This window comes from Talpa europaea (genome assembly GCF_964194135.1).
Source record: "Talpa europaea genome assembly, chromosome: 1".
Taxonomy (NCBI): Eukaryota; Metazoa; Chordata; class Mammalia; order Eulipotyphla; family Talpidae; genus Talpa; species Talpa europaea.
Window position 1 is genome coordinate 6,504,976 of NC_140073.1, and position 18,235 is coordinate 6,523,210.

The window sequence follows — 18,235 nt, forward strand, 5'->3', positions numbered from 1 at the left end:
CACCCCGCGACCCCCACCCCGCGGCCCACGCGCTGCGCCCCGGGGCCGGCTTGGCCGGGGGACGCCCTTCCCCAGCCCGCTGGATCGAGACTCCGGGATCGCCACATTGTCTGCCTCTCCACGCCGGCGCCCGCCTGCAGCCTTCCTGGAGAAATTAGCCTTTCTCGTGCTCGTCCGGGGCTCCGAGCCTTGGAGTCGCACGGTCCTAGGACCGAATTGCGGGACCGCCGCTTCCTTTCTAGGCAGGGTGGTGGGGGGAGGTGGGGGCGCGACCACGAACCCGACGGGCCCTGCCCGAACTCAGGGAGCTCCCGGAAGCGTTAAGGACGCGCACCATGCAGGGGGCTGTGATGGTGGACAGACTCTGGGAAATAAAGCTGGGGTACCAAAGGGATGGCTGGAGGGGTGGTTCTCCTAGGTATGGGTGCAGCGGCAGACCCCCAGCCCTAGCTGGATGGAGCAGCAGAGCATCCCTGTCCCCAGGGGAAGGGCCCACCCCCCAACTCTGGGATGGGGGGTGCCTTTGGGCATCCTCAACCCTGTGAGCTAAACAGGCCTCTTACAGCAATATCTGACACGGGGAGACTGAGGTTTAAGAAACATGAGTAAGCCAAAGGGGCTTGGTTAGCTAGGCGCAGCTGTGCCCTTTCCACACACCACCTGTCTCTCTCCTAATGAGATCTGTGGAAAGGAGCCATTGTAGGAACTTACTGGGGAGCAACCTGATATTGGTGCAGGACAGAGAGGTGGGGAGCAGGAGGGGGGGGGGCGGGGAGGCACAAGAAGCCCCTTTCATGCCAGCCACCTTTCTGGTGTTGCCATCATGCTGGTCTCAGTCCTTCATTCACACCACGAACTTCAGGCAGGAAGAGAGTTGGCCCTCCAGGGCGGAAGAGCGAGCTTGGGAGCAGACATCCCAGCCAAAAAGATAAGGGAGAAGGACCCGGCACCTCAGGAGTGAGTCTATGCTGCCTTTTATATCTGTTGACAGTTTACCGAACCCTTGGGCAAGACTGTTTATTGTTCCAACGGTGGATCAGCACATAGATACCTTTAATGAAATATTTCCAGAGGTCTGGAACTCCGAGAAAGAGGGAGTTCTGACAGAGAGTCCCAGGGACTATCTCACAGGGTGGTCTCAGAGGCTGAGAACAGGGCGCGTGTGAAGGCCCGAGGCTCTAAAAGTCAGCAGGAATATTTGGGATGGGCAAGAAGTGGGATCCAGCCAGGGTTTGGGGTTCCTAGCAACTCCTAAAACAGCAACAGCACTAGCCAGAGTAGCCCCTGGAAAACATCTGCTGAAGTCATGCGTGAATGAATGAATGCATGAATACATGAATGTGTGGTGAGGAGTGGCTCTGGAGAGGCCCGCTACAGAAAGGGTTCAAACTGGGGGAACTCTTGGGTGCTTGGGTAAGGATGGAAGGTTCTGTCCTGGAGCAGGAGAAATTGGTTCATCGAAGTGTGCCGTGACCAGACCTGTGCTGGAGAAAGAGAACTCCAGGGCAGGGGTTCCTAGGGATGTAGGGGAGAGAGCCTGGAAGCAGCAGCATCAGTTCAGAGGCAAGTGCAGGGCACCAGGAGAGAGAGGAGGGGCCTGGCCCTCAGCAGAAGCTGCCTCATCCCATCTGACCTCTTTCCACTCTATTATTTATGGCCCTTGCACTTTTTTTTTTTTTTAAGATTTATTTATTTATTTATACAGGCACTGGGTACAGTCAGAAGCGCGGGAGGGTGAGAGAATTCACCAGAGCCAGAGCGGGGAACAGAGCAGGCAGAAGCGAAGTACACTGCTGAGGGGAGCAGCGGGCGGCAGGAGGGGTCTGCGCGCCATGTGGGACCCTCCTCCGGTGGCCAGGGAGCAGCCGGGGATTGAACCAGCGCTGCAGAGGCTGCGGGCAGCTTCGCAACCCAGCGCTCAACGGCTGTGCCACCGGGGAGGCCCCCCTTGCACTTCTTTAATGATTTTCTTAAAGAAAACCCACTGTCCTCTGGCCTGTACCCCAGATCTTGTATGCATAAATAAATCTTTATTTAAAAAAAAAAAAAAAGAAAACCCCACTGTATCCAGCTGACTCCAAAGTCACTTAGGAAAAGGGTAATCACCAGGAGGGACGAGGTTCCTCTGGCTTCCAGTGACCCACAGAATCCCACCCCTTGCCCCTAGCGGTACAAGGACCACAATTCCCTAGGCATCTTGCCAGGAGCTCCTTACGACCATTTAAACCAGGGACAAAGAGATCAGCCAGGGTGGATTGGCGCCCAGGGCCGCTCACCCAGCCAAGTGGGTGAAAGGCTGGGCAGAGTGGGGAGGTGCCTGGGGAGATGGCGTGGGAGGGATGCACCCCTACCACCCACCCCCCAGGATGGGTGCAGAGCCTTTCCACCTTGGCCCCATAAGGAACTGGTATCTGCTGAGCCTGGGGCCTTGGAAGCCAAGAGGCTGGTTAAAAAGAGGGAAAGCAAAAGTGGAAGAGGCCTGAATGCAACAGCCGCGAGGGCAATGAGATGAAATATGATTCTGACAGCACCTGGCGGGCAAAGGACTAGCTGGCCTTTCACTTCCTTTCCTGGACTGACAAACACAGCCCTATCACTCCTGCTCTTTAGCAACCTTCAGCCGCTTTTCTCCCAAGCCCTGGCCCCAGTCTCTCCCAGCCCCTACGGTCACATCTATGAATGGACAAGCAGCTCTTTCTGGTCTGTCTCCCATTCACTTCCCAGATCACGCCAATCTTTGTTTCTAATAGCGGCAATAACAAACCCTCCCCTGGGCTATCAGTTTAAGCGTGCAAAGGACTTGCCAAGAGTCGACAAAGCGCTGGGTACAGTGCCCAGCACAGAGTAGGCAATCAGTAGACGGTGGTTCTTACCTGCCCATCCACGACCTCACACCAAGGTAGGTTCATCACTCCCTCTCTGCAGGCGACGCGGCCACCCAGGAGACAATGGGCCTGGACCCTCAACCAGCAGAGAGACTGAGTCCTGTGAGGCAAACCCCTCACCCTGTTCCCACGGAGCCTTCTGGGACCCTCTCAGGAAGGTCACCAAGTCCAATCGCCCTTTCTTGGATCTGAGAGGCAGCCGGCAGGCTGGCATCCCTTTCCTCTTGCAGTGCCATGCTCCCTTGGCTCTTCAGCAGGTCACCATTCCGAGTCTGCTGCCGGCCACCCCCTTCTGGTCTCCTCCACGTGTTTCTCTTCCTCTTCTGCCTCCCTGACTGTTTCTGGGCTCGCTCTACATGTGCTCCTCAGGTACCACCTTTGGGATGGCTTGGCCTCCTGTGCACGCAGGTCTGAATGTCCTACTGCCCTTCCAACTCGACGCAGCCTTGTCTCCAAGCAAACAACACGTCTCAGCAGAAGTGTGCTGGGTGCCCTGGGTCTACCCAGCATCACTGCTTCCAGCGCAAAACTGAATTTGTCCCCTTCGCTGGCCAAGACTCAGCCCCTTCTTTCTCTGCTTCATTTCTGTTAATGGCACCGCTCTCCTTCCCACCTCCAGCTCGGAATTCCAGAGCGTCTTGTCCCTCTCTTCTTTTGCCCCCTACCCTTGCAGGCCCCTCTGATCCACAGCTCCCACTCCAACAGCGACAGCGTTTCCCATCTGCCACTTTTGTTCTGCGCCAGAGGCTCCTGCGTTCAGGCTTGCACCCTGCCGTGGTGTCCTTTGCTCAGCCCGGCTCTCACCAAGACTGCTTCTGCCCTGGCTTCTCATCGCCTAGTCAATTAGGAGGGATGGGGGAGCAGGGGAGGACGGAAGCCACATAAATATCAGCTGTATTCCCTGAAGACTTTGGCCTTGCCTGGAGCCCCACCCAAACAGCTAAAAAATATACAGGATGTCACCACAGGATGATGGCGGGAGGGAGAATGCCTTGTTTTTGCACCAAGTCATGGTAAGAACGTTCCATGTAGTTCTGATGATGACGCCTATGGGGCTGATGCCTGACTGCAAATGGACGCCGGCGGTGAGCGAGCAGGCCGAAGGGACAGGAGGCAGTGAAGGTGGGCCCGGGCCATCAGGCTTGCTCACTAACCCTGGAATACTACATAAGAGGGCCCTCCTGGAGAGCTGAGGAGGACACCAGCCTACCACACACAGAAAAAGCTTTCCTTTCCCTGGTGGGAAAAGCCCGTGTGAATGAACAGCGGGTGTTCACCCCAGAATCCCCGGGGGAGCCCAGGCTGGCTTTGATTCTCACATCGTATGAGATCTTCACATAATTTGCAGTCCTCTCAAGGAAGGACAGAGGCATGACAGGCCACAGCCAGACCCCAGAGAATTCTGGGACCTGGAAGCCCAGCTTCTAGTACAGCTCTAACCTCCCGCAGCTGGTCACCTTGACCACCAGGTGACTTGATTTCTCTGACTCAGTGTCCTCATCTGTACAGGAGAGGTAATGGAGATAAAATCAGACACAAACAAGAGCTAAAAGCATTGGCCAGCCTATGAAGTAACGTGCCCCGGGGAGAGGCTAGTCGCTGCTGCTGTTGCTGCTGCAATTTACCAGGACTTTGGTGCCACTACCAGTGTCTGCAAACCTTTGGCTGTCAGTACTGACAGAGCGTTTACTGTGCTCTAAGACTATGTGAACGCCTTTAAATCCATTATTGTAATCCTCTTAACTAGCCTGCGAGGATCCCTAAGGACACTCAGGGTCAGAGAGGTTAAGTAGCTGGCCCGAGGACTCACTGCTCACAGGCAGAGGTGGAGCGTGTCTGATTCTGCAGCACATCCTTCCCACCAGAGTAGTGGCTACGTGGTTAACGATGAAACCACTCAAGCACGAGCAGTTCCAGTTGGTGCCCGAGTGAGCAAGACAGCATGCGGCGGTGGGCCGAGACGTCCGCCCCCGGACCAGAAGCCAGAGCTGTAGCAGAGACCTTAGGTTCTGCTTCCAAACTCGTCCTGGTCAAGTGCATTGCTTGTTTCCTGATGTCATAGATTGTAGAGCAGGAGGACCTCGTCTTACCCGCAAGATAGCGAAGTCCCAGCGAGGACAAGGGATTCACCAATTAGTGGCACAGCAAGGACAAGAGAATCAGGTTTTCTGACTCAAAGGTCAGTTCTCTTTCATCTGTGACCTCGTTATCGACAACAAGCAAGACAGACACGCGTGGCGCGACTGGGCGAACAGCACGGAACACGCGCCTGCGTTTGCGCCTGATGTTGGCGGAATCGGAGCGCTTCAGAGGGTCAGAGCCTGGACGCTGGAAGAGTCTCCTGCCCCTGCCCTTTCCCGGGTCCTCTCCTCTCTCCCCTGAGTGTCTGTGAAGAGACCAGGGTTGGGAGACACCAATCTGCTTGGGGTTGGGACTTGCGGGGCCTGGGCAGGAGAGTCTCCCGCCCCGGACCCCAGCCTGCGGCTCATCCTGCAGCCGTGCCCAAGCTTGGGGAGACTCAAAGGAGGGAATGTACATCACCTATTGCCTCAGAGGCTCCCGCTCTCAGGCAGTGCAAGGTGGGGGAAATTAAAGCTCGGTGAGGTTAAGTAAGAGTCATAACTGAGATCTAATGATCAGGGGTAATTCCAAAGTGCAAGCTCTTTCCAAACTTGCGTTACTTAAGGCAATTCATTTAACCCTTTGGTGCCTCTTTCCCATTTATGACATAAAGGCCTACACATCTTTCCTGCCTCCAAGTGTTGCTGCGACACTAGGATGATATAAAGGCCAGAAAAGCACTTGTAAGTCGTGACCCACAAATTGTGTACTTTTACCTCCATCTATGGGGTTGAAGTTGGAAGCAACTTAGCACCTAGTAGACTCCTCCGGCTGCCTGCGGAGCCAGGATCAGCATTTACGCCCATGTCTAAATGCCCCCCCCCACTCCGGCGAGGGCCTTGGCGACCACGGGCCCTTCAGCAATGGGCAGAGCTGGGCAGAATGTGGTTTCTGTGCTTCCCTGGATCTCCCCCCAACTCCTGCGGCTGCACACTGTGGGGAGTCCAGTTTGTGCTGGAGCAACTCTGTGCAGCCCAGGAAGGGTTGGGGAAGTCCTGGCAGGACAGAGAACCCTGGGCAGCTCCAGGAGCAGAGCTGAAACCCAGGAGTGCAGCCTTGGGGCTGCAGCAGAGCCCTGGGGAGCACGCAGCCTAGGGCGACAGGGTGGCGGGGAATGCCAACACTAGGGGTGCAGGGTGCTTGGTAATTATCTGGCCTGACCATTAAGACAGGGAAACGGAGGCCTAGAAATTGGTTTGTCAAAAATTGTGCAGCAGTCAAGAAACTGAGAGATGTCCAACTTCTCATCACTGGACCATCTAGGCATCTGGCTCCGCCCTCTGAAATCTTGGATAAAATATAGAAGGGTCACTAAAAGGCAGCAGCCACCAATGGCCTCAGCTGGGCACAGCTGTCCCTCCTGCCCCCAGGAGAGAGGACACCCTGCCCGGCACCACCGTCATGTAACGTCCTGGGCCAACTCTCTCAGGCCAAGCAAGGGACAGCCGGATGACAGGGGTGGTGTAGTGAGAAGAGCCACAAATGGGGGCAGAAGAGACCCAAGTTCATCGTCTTGCGGCCCCTCTCGGTGTTCACCTTCCTTCAAATCTGCGAGTCTGCTTTCTGCTAAGGCAGTAGGTTGCTCCCCGGTGGGGGCACTGCCTCCACTGTGGCAGCGACCAGCCCATCCCCGGCAGCAGCAGCGTTGTGAGTCAGCTGGGAGTTGTGTGTGCACCAGCACAGCTAAGGGCCTCCGTGCCCCTAGGAGAGGGCCTGGTGCCTCTCCTGACTCCTGCCCTAGGTGCAGGCCTGGGTGTGGCCCAGGGAGAAGCTCCTCATCCTCGTCTTGGCTCTAAGCCCCAGATTCAAACCCCCAGGAGATCGGGCAGGTCAGCCAGGTCAGCTCCACCTCGGCATTATCTCCACAGTTCGGAAGTATGTCCCCTCCCACTGCCCTACTCCTGTCTTTCCACTCAGGGTGCTGCACCCTTGTCACGGGGCACCCTCCTAGAACTGGAGATAGGAAACGAAGCAAGTCGTCCCCCTCTTGGGTCTTGGGATTCTCCAGTAGGGGGAGGGGACTTTGAACGATCTGGAAGATTCCCCAGAGCTCTGTCAAATGTCTCACTGGATACCCCGGGAGGAAGACACTCGGGTTGTTGTTGCATGCCTACGGGCTTAGGGAACGGCTCCCCTGGATTGGCTTCGGAGTCAAAAGTCACCAGAGCCAGGATCCGATGACCTCGAGGCTGTGTCTGGCCAGGACAAAAGGAGAGACTTTGAGCTCGGCCCCTGGTTAGCTCGGTCAAACAACCACACGCTATTTTCCTTTCTTTAATCCTGAGGTCAAAGACCTCGCAGGCTGTGTGCGGGACGTGGCGGGCGTGCAGGCGCCCCTGGGGCTCCCCGCACTGGAGGTGGTCAAGGACCAGCTTTAAAAAAAACCCCATCCCTCTCAGCGGAGTCCTGCCCAAAAACAGAAAAATGTGAATCACGAGCAAAATGTAAGCAAAAACAAGGGGAAAAAGAATCACAATATCCAAGGCCAGGATTCCTTCTGAGGGGAGTCAGGAGGCACACAACTCAAACTGCTGTGAACATTTCTTTGTTTTTTTAAAGATTTATTTATTTATACATACAAGAACCAGGGTACAGGCCAGATATGCTGAAGGGTGAGAGGATTCACCAGAGACAGAGTGGGGAGCAGAACAGGCAGACTGACGAAATACACTGCTGAGGGGAGGACCATCTGCGCCACCAGAGGCCCTGCTGTGAACATGTCTAAAGGCTCCCCCTCCACTCCAGCCAGGGTCTTGGCGACCAGACCAGCCGCCTGGGAAGGGCCAGCTCGCTTGCTCGCTGTGTGTGCAGGCGCTGCTGGGGGCGGGGCTTGGGGGGTTCCTGACTCTTCTGAGGAACCCAGAGACAGGCCCTGGAGCCGCCCCCAGGGACTGGCTTCTGGTGAAACCCTCCCAGTCCCCACTTTTGCCCGGCTGCGAAGATGCACAGGTGACGACACCAGGGCTGCCCACTCGCAATTATGTCCCAACGTCTGACTACGGAAGGCCTGACCGCAGGCCAGGGAGGGTCTAGGACCAGCTCTGTGATGAAGCGCTCGCGGCACGTGTCCCCCTCTGCAAAAAAAGGGAAAGTCATCGTTTTTCTTGCCTCCCTTCCAGAGTTGTTGAGAAGATCAAATGAAGGAGTGACCCTGACAGAAACTCTTTCCTCTCCCTCCCTCCCTCCCTCTCCCCCTCCCTCCCTTCCTTCCATCTGTCCTGAAATACCAATCCTGTGCCCCAAGGACTCTCCGAGGCATTGACTCCACGGTGCTAGCCCAGACAGTTGGGGTCCCTGTCTCGGGAGGAGTTTACAGGACGGAGCAGCGCTGCCCACAAGCACTTTCTGGGATGAGGGAAATACAGCAGGGACGGGTCACGTGTGGCTACTGAAATAGTGCGGCTGAGCATCTGAACCTTTCATTTTACCTCATGTAAATTTATATTAAAGTGACCACCTGGGGCTGGAGGGTGCAGGTCTGGACAAATAGAGGTAAGGAACGCATCAAAAATAAATGAATAGGGCTTCCCCGGTGGCACAGCCAGTTGAGGGCCGCGCTGTGAAGCTGTCCGTAGCTTCTGCAGTGCTGGTTTGATTCCCGGCCGGCCAGGGAGAGTCCCACATGGCGCAGCAGACCTCTCCTGTCAGGCCCGCTGCTCCCCTCAGCAGTGTATTTTCAGTCAATCTGCCTGTTCTGCTCCCCGCTCTGTCTCTGGTGAATCCTCTCACCCTCCTGCTCCTCTGGCCTGTACCCCAGCTATTGTATAAAAAATAAAAAAATAAATCTAAAAATAAATGAATAATTGCTCAAAAAGTTAAACATAGAATTACCCTACGACCCAGCAATTCCCTCCTGGGTATGTACCCCCACAAGAGCTGAGAACAGATATTCAAAGAAACACTTGCACATGGATCTTCATAGTAGCAAAATGTCCATGAATGGAAAAAGAACGCAGTGAAGGCCAAGGCCGGGACATTCTGCCATAAAGGAGTCAAGTACCGATATGCACCCTTTCAAGAGAAAGAGGCTAAAACCAGCGGCCACACACGGTGTGATTCGTTGATATGAAATGGCCAGAACTGGACAGTCATGAGACAGAAGGCAGACTCGTGGCTGCCAGGGGTTGGGGGGTTGGGGGAGGGGATGTGTGGGGGTACTGCTTGACACTGATGGAGTTTCTTCTTGGGGCGATAAAAAGGTTTTGGAACTTGACAGAGAAGGGGGTCGTACAGCACAATCAATGTTCTGAATGATGTTAAATTGCGTATTTTAAAATAGTTAATTGTGGGTTATGTGAATATCACCTCAATAGGAATAAACAAATCTAAATGAGTACATATTGTATTGCTTTATAAAGTCAAACACAGGGGCCTCCCCTGTGGCGCAGCGGTTGAGCACTGGGTTGCAAAGCCGCCCGCAACCTCTGCTGCGCCAGTTCGATCCCTGGCTGCTCCCCGGCCACCAGAGGAGGGTCCCACATGGCGCCAGACCTCTCCTGCCGCCCGCTGCTCCCCTCAGCAGTGTACTTCGGTCCTTCTGCCTGCTCTGCTCCCTGCTCTGGCTCTGGTGAATTCTCTCACCCTCCCGCGCTTCTGACTGTACCCAGTGCTTGTATGTATGTATGTATAAATCAATCAATCAATAAATCTTTAAACCAAAAAAAAAAAAATAAAGTCAAACACAGGAAGCAGTAGCAGGAGTATTGGGGAGCAGGGGCGGGACCCTGGTTGTCCAAGCTGAGGTCTGAGTTGGAGGAAGGGTTTCCTTGGGCGAGGGGGTGGCAGGAGGGCCTGAGGGGCAAGAGCCAGGAGCTGGGCGGCAGCCAGGCTAGCGGGGACCACAGGCTGCTCTGGTCCCGGCTCATGTGGCAATATGGCCATGTTAAGGGGCCTCCTAGGTGGCTATCAGTCCACAGGGGAGCGTCTTAAGCCCACCGCCAGCCCAGCTGGCAGATACACCTAGGAAAGGTCAAGTTTCAAATATTGACCCCTGCCCTTCCCAAACAAAACCCTGAAGCTTTATGCAGCTCTTTGCTGTAGGGTACGGGCCGGCGGGCTTCCTTCCACCGAGCTCTTGCTCCTCTTCCCCTCACTGCCTCTACCTGAGTGTCCCCTCAGGAGGCAGGCAGACTGACTGAAATACACTGCTGAGGGGAGCAGTGGGTGAGACAGGAGAGGTCTGCTGCGCCATGTGGGTAGCTCCCTGGCTGGCTGGGGATCGAACTCGTGCTGCAGAGGCTGCGGACAGCTTCATAGGTTGAGTCTTAACCCCTTGTGCCACCAGGGAGGCCCCCGGGGAATCCTTTGAAAAGCTGTGACTCAGCTCAGCTCACCTCCTGATGGCCCCATGGAGGGTCAAGTAAGCTGTGGCCTCAGAATCTACTAGAATGGGTGTCCAGGTTGCTAGTTCGTGTGCTGGCTGACGGCGAGACCAGTCCTCTGGCAGCAGCAGCAGAGGAGGGGCGAATGCATGGGCGGTTTGGACATAACACTATTGCGAGTCCTGCCCACTTTCTTTATTTTCAGCGCTGCCCTGTGCTCTGTGCAGAGGGTCAGCAGGAGCCAAAGCCCAGGAGGACAGGCAGGGGAGCCAGGGCATGATGAGCAGACCTGCTGGCTGCAAACCAAGATGAGGGCAGAGGTGTGCCCTGCTTTTTGGGTGGTGCCTCCTTCTCCATAAGCGACTTCCACCGGCCTCTCACTTGTCCTCGGCCGCCGCTTCCTCCTCATTTTACAAGAGGAGCCCCAGAGAGTGACTGGGTTCAAGGTCATCCAGTAAGGACAGTTGTGGCCACTAGACTCCCCAGCTCCCTTTCTCCCATTGCCTGTTCCCTAGTGCTTCCTGCAGACCCCCCAAAGGGAAGTCCTTCTTACTCCAAGATCACTGCCCACTAACACTGGGGTAGAGACGGGGAGAAATGATCATCTTCAGTTCAGGAAGTTTCCTAAATGAACAAGGCTGCCCTTGGCCTTGAAAAATCAAGACACCGAAGCCAACTGGGTGCAAATGCTTCCTGAGCTGCTCCTTCCTAGCCAGCAGCCTGGGGGGCTGGGCCTGCTTCTGGCCCCCAACTGATTCACGCCTGCCACGCGGGGTCTGAACCAGCATCTGAACACATGCTTGACCATGTGAAGGGTCCCAGGGCCTTGGGAGAGCTGGACCCTTGTCCGTAGCTCCTCCTGCTGAGCTGCAGATGGAGCAAATAAATGGGTTCCCGAGGTTGCTAGGTCCAGGAGGACAGCAACGTGGCACCAGTGAAACAGCCTGAGATAACCCAGCTTAGCCTGACCCCTTGGAGTGGACCCTGCAGCTGGGCCTTGGTCCCTGCCCTTGCCTGGCACAGAAAGTGCCAACATGGAAAGTGCCTCCTGTCCTGGCTGTTTGCCTGTCTATTCCCTCCATTTGCCTGTGGCACTAAATGGATCAGAGGTGAAAGGTCATGGACTTTTTCAGATGAGCAGCTACAGATGCCCCAGACACAGAGCCCGACTCCTCTGTTGTGGCGTCCATGGCCACCAGGAGAGAATGGTCACCCTTTCCCTGGGCCTGACCTATGCTGTCCCTCAGCCAGACTGGAGCTCATCGATGGGGAGGTTTGCAGCACCCAGAGGTGCTCACATTCATTTCCCTAATGATCTGAACTCAGTCCCTTTCCTCTGTGACTCTCCTGGTCCTCATCTGAGTCACGAGGCTCCCAAGGCTCCCTTTGAGTCCTCCAGCTCGGCCTTCCAGGACAGTCAGCATGGGCCCTCCGCCAGGCTTGGAAGTATGTTGACATTGTACACCTCCAGGAACGCCCCCTAGCAAGAACACCTGGCATTCGAACCTCTGCTTTTTCTGGGCAGGAACACCAGGGTAGGGGAGCAGACGGGTTACCCATAGCCTAGGGGATCCAAACCAGGTGGACTTGGTCAGTGTCATATGAGAGGGTGTGGGTATCTGGGTTCAAGGCCCAGGCTCCTCCCCACTCCAACCCCACCCCGCCCTCCACAAATCACACACACACACTGATCTCCTGAGGCTTAATGATTAGCACAGGCAGGGGGTCGGAGGCCCTGGGTCCACATGCCAGGGGCAGCAGGCCAGCAATGTACATCTTCACAGGAGCTTTTGCTGCTCTTCCAGTGCAAGCAACTCCCCCTCCATGATCTCATTTAATCTGCCCATCACAATTGTGTAGGAAGTGTTATTATGTCCATTCTGATCACCGGAAGAAATTGAGATGCGGAGAGATATGGACTAAGCAGCCCGAGTGACCCAGCTAGAGCTTGTAGGCCGGGGTCTCCGCTCAGCTCCTCTGCCTCCTCTCGGTGCTCCTTGCCCATCCCTGGGACAGATAGCACCGGTCCTGCACCCGCGCCAGCCTGGCCGCTTCCCCGCATGCCATTTCAGAGCACAGGAGCGTCAGCAAACAAAAAGAAACCCTTCCTCTCATCCTCTGGTTCAATGACCAGCCACCTGGCTGCCGACTGTCCTCAGGCCCCAGCTTTGATCTTTATCCCTGGGGACTGCCACGGCCAGGTGAGTCCCGCCGTGGGCAGCCTTCCATCTTTGGCTGCCAGCCCCCTTGGACAAACAACCCCAGGTCTCTTGATTGCCAGTTGGCCCCTCTTCCTGGACACACTCTCGGTCAGTTATTCTTGGCCTTGGCCTGTGCTGCCCACACTCATCACACACTGGGAACTCACTAGCTCCAGGGCCCGGAAGGGGATGTGTGGCCCATGCTGACCCCTCACCCACTCCTCTGATGACATCTGTGCTTAGGCTGCGCCTCAGTCTAGAAAGAAGGGTGATAGCAGGGCCTGGGGAGGGACTGATTCTGGCTGGATCACCCTTATCCAGTCCGTGGCCAATCATTTCCTCATTCAGACAATGAACAATGCAATATTTTATATTGCAATATTTTATATTTATAGAGCCAGAGCAACCATTTCTGGTGGGCAGTTAGTAGGTGATTCTCAAACACCTCTGGGTGAACAGGTCCTTGGACCCATGATCAAACTGGGGTTCCAGAAGGGGTGGATGCAGTCTCCTTCCAGGAAGTCCTGAGAGTTGTTTTCTGCTTCCTCCTGCTGCTTTTTCATGAACCCAGGGCCAAGCTAGAGGCAGGGGAATGAGCTGAGTGCCATCAGTCTTTTGAACTGTTTCCAATGGCTTCCAATGATGCTCTGATGCTAAAACACACTCCTTAGGTTTTGGGGCTGCTGACTGTCTCCAGCGTCCTAGGCCAAGCCCAGGCCACAGTGTGGCGCTGAGCCTGTAAGGCCATCTCCCTCTGCTTCCTCCGGGATCGCTCAGGCCTGCTTTCTGACTCTGATTTGCTGGTCTCGGTGGTGCCACGGCTGAAGACCTCAGGAGCTCCGCTGCTGCTGTGTCCGTGGCTGCTGATTTGTTCGTTGGCTTCCTGCTAATCAGGGCTAATTCCCAAAAACTCAAAGTCCTCCTCTAGGCAGGCACAGGCTCTGGCCTGAGCTGAGCGGGCCTGTCTGCCGCTCTGAGGGTGCTAACTTACACCCTAAGTCACACGTGAGCTGCAGGGTCAAGTCACAGGGCACATAAGTGACCTAGAAGGTCAGGGAAATGTCCACCTTGGAAAGAGACCCCAGCCTCACTGGGATGCCCTGAAGGACTGGTCCCAAGCAGCAGCAGCTCCTTCTCTCTGCCTTCAGCCCCTGAACCTCCATCTCACTGTATAAAGTGCCAGGGGAAAAACCCAGAAGGGGAAGATGGGGCCTGGGACATGGAAGGTACATGAAGGTGAATGAGCAGGGCCATGGCAGAGGGTTTGGGAGGAGGTGCGCTCCCCGGTAACAGTGGGGAGCTCTGCAGGGAATGGCGAGGGGGTTTTCACAGTTTACTGCATGTGTTTCTGCTGTGGCTGCAGCTTCAGAATGAACCTGAGTTATCTCACACCCGTGAGAATGGCCTGTGTCGAGAAGCCGGAAACAGGCGTTGGAGAGGGTGTGGAGGAAAAGGCCCCGCGCGCCGCTGGAGGGACTGCAGACAGCCCAGCTCCTACAGGAGCTGTATGGACGCTGCTCAAAAGATTAAAAATAGATCTGCCCTATTATCCAGCAATCCATGCCTGATCCAGTAATCCACACCTGGGCACCTGCTTGAAGAATGCAAAACCACTAATTTGAAGGGGTACACACACTCCACACTCACTGCGGCACTGTCACAACCACCGTGCTGTGGAAGCAACCTACATGCCCAACAACAGATAAGTGATTAAGAAGGTATAGTATAGGACCTCCCTGGTGGCACAGCAGTTGAGCGCTGGGTTGCGAAGCTGCCCACAGCCTCTGCAGCACCAGTTCGATTCCCAGCTTCCCACATGGCTCGTAGACCTCTCCTGCTGCCCGCTGCTCCCCTCACCAGTGTATTTTGTCGGTCCGCCTGTTCTGTTCCCAGCTCTGGCTCTGGTGAATTCTCTCACCCTCCCACGCTTCTGACTATACCCAGTGCTTGTATAAATAAATAAATAAATCTTTAAAAAAAAAAAGAAAGAAAAAGAAGGTGCAGTATAGATACCATGGAACATAATCAAGTATAAAAAAAGATAAAATCTTGCCCTTTGCAACAATGTGGATGGAGCTGGAGGCCAGATGCTAAGCGGAATAAGTCACATGGAGAAAGACAAACACCAGGTGATTTCACTCATATGTGGAAATTGAGAGCTAACACTTGAATTCTGGCTGCAGAACTGAGGCTCCTGGAAAGGGAGGGGGGTATTGGCAAAGGGGGACGGGGGGCGGGTGGCAGTGGAGCAGTGTGGAGGGTTATTGGGGCTTTGGTGCTGGACGTGGTGCGAGAACATACATGTAGAGGTGTGACCCAACCCCTGAGACATGTTGTAAATCAATGTTACCTCAATAAACATAATTTTTTAATTTAAATTTTATTTTTATATTCCCCATGCAATTACAACCCCCTTATTTTGACCCCCCAAAATTGTTGGATACTAAGGAAAAATGAAATCAAACGAACTCGAGTTCTCTCTGTATTGCAAGTGGTAATTGCATTCACGGCAGTCATGGTCCCCGGGGCTCCGCTGGCAGGGACTGACGCTGGGGCAGAGGCGGGAGAGCTTTGCCCAAGATTGCAAGGCAGCTGCACGGCAGGCAGGCTGGGGCTGGTCATCAGGCCCTCTGCCCATGTCTTGCTCTTTGGAATTTGTTTTGTACAGGACCTGCCCTGCAGTTACAGTGGGGTGTTGGTGGTTGCTGATAATGTTTTCCCTACGGAGGTTTTCTTGGGGGAGGGCCAGGACCTCTTCCAGCACACCCAAATTATCCAGCTCAGACAGACATAGCAAAACACCAAAGGCTAGGGGACTTCAACTGCAGACATATGTTTTCTCGGGTTCCGCACCAGTGGATTCTAAGATGGGGCACCAGGGCAGCAGTGTTCTGGTGAGATCGCTCTTCATGGCTTGCAGATGGGGCCACCTTCTCTGGGAGCTGTGTGGCCGAGAGAAGGAGAGCAAGTTCTCTGCGGTCTCTTCTCAGGGCACTAATCCTACACCCGAATCCAGAAACTCTGTGCAACATGGGTTTTGAGGTCTTGTTTCCAAGAAGCAGAACACTGCCACCAGAAGACTCAGCAAAAGAACCACTGTAGGGCCTCCCTAGTGGCGCAGGGGTTAAAGTCTCAGCACTATGAAGCTATTGGCAGTCACTGTGGCACGAGTTTGATCCCCAGCCAGGGAGCTGACCCACATGGAGCAGCAGACCTCTCCTGACTCGCCCACTGCTTCCCCTCAGCAGTGTATTTCAACAGATCCGCCTGTTCTGCTCCTCACTCTATTTCTGGTGAACCCTCTCATCCGCACCTCTGGCCTCCACCCCAGCTCTTGTATGCATAAATAAATACATCTTAAAAAAAAAAGTCAAACATGGTATGAAGTATTAGAAGTAAAGGCTGAGGTTGTGAAATATGCTTGAACAGAAGTGTCCAGGGCTTCTCTGCAATGACAGGCAGAGGGCAGGCCCTCAGGGCTGAGTTTGAGCCCCCAGAGGCACCCTGGGAGAAACCTGGAACACGGGGTGTGGGCTTTGACACGTCCCCAAGACCAGCAGCCACAGTTCCGGGGTTTCAATTCTTGAGAAAGAGTCCTCTCCAGATATTTCGAAACTGAATGGGAAGTAGATATGATCCCCGACTTGAAACTTGGAGAGGTGAAGCAACGAACCCAGGCTCATGGAGGGAAGTGACAACGCTGGCTTTAGACACGGCCCCTGTCTGACCCGAAAGTCCAGGCATGCTTTTCCTCCATGCCTCAAAGCCCTTGAGAAAAGACTATTTTTCCTACCCACACTGGCACCGAAAAATCTTATACAAAAAAGGGACTCTCTCTGGGGCTTGGGTGGGGGAACAGGAGCGACTGCTTATTGGGCATGGGGTTTCCTTTTAGAGTGATGGGAAAAATGTTCTTGGAACTAAATAGAGCTTGCAAGCTCTAGTCCATTTACCACATTGTACAATTTAAAGTGAGTAATTTGATGTTATATCAATTGGGTGTCAATTAGAAAAAGAGATAAAAAGGGGCCTTCCTGGCAGCCCAGAGGTTAAAGACAGCACTATCAAGCGATCACCAGCCACAGCAGCACAAGTTTGATCCCCGGCCAGGGAGCTACCCACATGGCACAGCAGACCTCTCCTGACTCACCCGCTGCTCCCCTCAGCAGTGTATTTCAGTGGATCTGCCTGTTCTGCTCCCCACTCTGTCTCTGGTGAATCTTCTCATCCCCCGTACCTCTGGCCTACACCCCAGCTCTTGTATGCATAAATAAATAAATCTTAATAAAAAAAAAAGAAAAAGAGATAAAGAAAACGAAGACTTCTTCTTGTGACTCCCTTCTCTGCTTTATCAAATCGCTGGTGCCCTTGCTGAGACTGCAGGGGATTTAGGTTGCTAGTACAGATAAACCTGCTAATTTTCTGTAATTTCCATCTCTAGAAGCTTCTGCTATGTCACTCTGAAACCTCGGCCCTTAGTCTTGGTGCTCTAGGGCCGCTGGTGTGGCCTAATCTTACACTGCTGGCCGGACCTGTGCCACCGATGAGACGGAAACCCCAAATCATAAGACTCCTCTGCACAGGTTTATTTTAATTCTTTTTATTTTAAAATAGTGTATGTTTACATGACTGAATTCCATGAATTTTATTCATGCAAGTCAGAGAACCAGATTCCACTGTGTTATTACAAAAGGTCACAGACGAATCAGCTCCCAGGTTTCAGTGCGGGGACTTACTCCGGGACAGACTGTGTTATAGGGCAGCCCCGATACAAAACGGGGTGCCTGACTGTGGGTCCTCACCCGCGCGCTTAAAAGGACTTATCAATGTTCTACTGCAGGCACACATGAAAGGTTAATAAAGGTTTATTGACAAGGGAAGGGTAAATGAGGAAATGTACAGCTCAGGGAGAAAAGTGGGAGACAAAGTTTTAAATGCGTCCTACCCGATCCACCGATCTGGAATCCCAAATGGCGCTCTGAGAGCTGGCCGTAAGCCAGGAGCTGTGAAGCCAGGAGGCGAGCGAGAGCGAGCCACACCAAGGCCCACATGTTTGGTTTTTATATCCAACCTGGCTGCCCAACTCCACCCTCAGGTCCCAGCCACCTTCCCTTGGTGGTGATGGGATTTGTCTTTCCCAGTGTCTTGATGGCTTTAGTCTGGAGTGGGGGTGGAGCCCACAAAGCCTGTATGGGATTAGCTCAGGACATCATTTCCCCCTAACAACTGCAGCAGAGGCCCTGCAGCCAGGGGTTACTAAGATGCCATTCTCTGCTCTTTGTACTGGGTCTCGTTCCTGGAAACCCACACGTTCTTTCTGGAATGAGAGAGTGAACAGGTGACAGCGGGGGAGAAGAGCCATGTGCAGGGGGCAGGCTGCAGCTTCCAAGCAGGATGGGGACGCAGAGTGTCCACCCCACACTCTGTCACGTGGGAACTTAGGAGGTGCTGCTCAGAGCACCTCGAGGAACCTCTCCGAAGCTCTGCTGAGTGATGACCAGGACACGCATGCAGGGGCTACCTGGGGCCAGGGCAAGCCCTCTCAGAAAGCTGTAGGCTAGACTACTGGAGTGCATGCAGTGTGGGTTGGGAGAGGGCCAGGCAGCCAGCCTGGAAAAGCCCCAGTACACAGGGCCACGCCTTTGAGGTGGGAATGAGCCAGCCCTAGCTTAAGGCTGCGATGGACACACCCCAGTAAAGCTTAAGA